Raw genomic sequence first — 2,582 nt, forward strand, 5'->3', positions numbered from 1 at the left:
GATCACTCTAAAGGATCCCCCTAAGAATCCTAGTACTTCTGCTCGAAGCTATAATCCCAATATGAGGTGTGCATACCACTCTGATAGTCCTGGTCATGATACGAATAGCTGCTGGACATTAAGGAACAAAATCCAAGATATGATCGATGCTGGAGAAGTCGAGTTTGATTCTCCTGAGACTCCTAATGTAGCTGCTAATAATGTGGATGGCTAGAAGGATAAACTTTTAATCATTAGTTTTACTTTCGTTTGCAAATTCCTATTCTGTTTGTGTAAACATTCGAATTATGATAGACATTATCTATTTTTAATAATCATCATCAGTGCATTGCATATGTTTGTCTTGAATAATTTATTTCGTTATCACTCATTTTAAAGTTATGTCTTTACTTTACATATGTTTTTATGATACTCAACTCCTGCTAAAACTGTAAGCCTTTTGAGGGAGGATGACGAAAACGATACCGCAGCCTCATACAATATGCTTTTGAGCGGACTATGCTGACGATGTACAGGCATTATTTCAATTTCTAAACAGTGGAGATACAAGGATGTTAATCCCTCGTCAACCCTTTTGAGCCTAAGGAGTAGAAGTTTTCTTTCTTGCACAATTTAAAACCCTTGATCATAACCTGGGGCAGGGTAGTTCTCAGTTTAATTTGGCTGTGCATTCTATTTCAAGAAAATCGTTCATTACGCCTTTCAACAAAGGGTTCAATCACAAGCGATCATCCGTACACATCAAAGAAATGTTGGAGATGCCAAAAGCCAATGATGGTTCATCAATCGTCAAGCGAGGCAGTCAATATCTTACAAAAAAAAAAAGTGAAAAAACATATATACAAAGAAAAGCCTGCTAAGTCAAAAATCAAAAAGAAGACTTAGGCAAAAATCAAGGCGTCCCGCTGACTGTAAGTTCAAAAGAGACAGTTCAGGCAAAAGTTAGGGATATCAAAAAATGAAAGAAGAGAAGTTAATAAATTCCTAAACAACACAATGTTGGGACTACCAAAAGGAAGAAGTGACTGCCATCTCAAAAGTTCTCTTTGTTTGCGAACCATCAACATTATCAAAGGCGCAAATCCAAAAGTCTCTTGGAGCCTGAATGCATAAGTCGAACCAACTGAGCTTAGGAATGAAGAACATCACGAAGAAGGGGATGGGTATAAATAAGCTTTGAGCCTTTATCTTTTGTTTCTTAAAACCGTGAACCAAACCACGTTACAACCCTTAAAAGTCCTAACTGAAGCATGGTTAGTTCGAAAGCATACTGTCACCAAAAAGGTATCCTGACTCCTTAAGGTTTACTAAAATACTGAGTGGATATTTCGCTTCTACAAAAAATAGCATGTTTTACAAATATCACGCTTTTACATCTCTTGTTTTAATGTTTTTTTAAACTCAAGACAAACGTATGCATTGCATCTCATGAATTCATTATTAAACATATTCTGCTACGTAATTTCAAATGTTAGCATCAGAATAAATTTGCACAGGGTATGGCTAATGACTGAAAGTTATCCCGACAAACAAAATCACTCCAAGAAGCCATGTCTCTTACGTATACAAGGGGCATGACATGTTTTTCCCAATCAATCTGGGGCAATCAAGTCAAGATTCCGAGAATCTCTCATGGGTGCTCGAACAATCAGGAGCATACATCCAAGTATATCTAAAGCTAGTCCCCAATCAACATGGGACACTGTCTTGAGCCTACGATTACTGGGGGCATATCGCCCATAGTGTACATCTCACAAAGTCCTCGCGAGGCGAATCTTTCTAAAGTTCCTGCTAACTGGGGCAAATCTATGCAAGTCCAGTCCGACATCTTGATCAATACTCAGCGGTGTGTCCCAATACAAATCCATGAATGGTAGCTATAATACTGGGGGCAACTTTCAAGACACCCATGTCTCCCCCACAGAGTCGGGTTCACAAGATCATATCCCCACAGAGCAATCATTAAGAAGATATCTTCAAATGCTCTCGTCCCGACAAAGATATGGCTCCCCAATAGAGTTTACATCTTCAACACAACCGGTTTCTTCAACACTTCGCTCTTCTCCAACATGGTTTACTAATATTTTTTATTCCCAATCAGGGTGCATCAAGTTACTGATTGTCCCCAAGCAAAAATCATAAATCCCCAGCTGAGCATCTTCAAAAAAGATCATATATCACAATGATGCAGAGATTTATTTTCTCAATCAAGGACAAACCACATTCTGACATCATATATCATAAACATGTTCATACATTGCATACATTGTCTCATATACAAGTTTCTCATTTATTTTGAGAGACTCATAACACATGCATCATAACATTGCATAAAGACTAACTCTACTTTTCTCAGGACATAAGTACAAGCAGATAAACAATATCTACGATCTAATTCAGTTACTATGAATGGTACTGACACGATCATCTCTCCAAGACCTAATTTGGCCACCACGAATGGTGCTGACACAATCAAAGAAAGAAACAGACTTAATCACAACACGCAAATCAGAAAAGACCACGACAACGGAGTCACGATAAAGGAATCACGACAACTGAGTCACGATAAAGGAATCACGACA

The sequence above is a fragment of the Vicia villosa genome, linkage group LG2 (assembly GCF_029867415.1).
Source record: "Vicia villosa cultivar HV-30 ecotype Madison, WI linkage group LG2, Vvil1.0, whole genome shotgun sequence".
In the NCBI taxonomy this organism is placed as follows: Eukaryota; Viridiplantae; Streptophyta; class Magnoliopsida; order Fabales; family Fabaceae; genus Vicia; species Vicia villosa.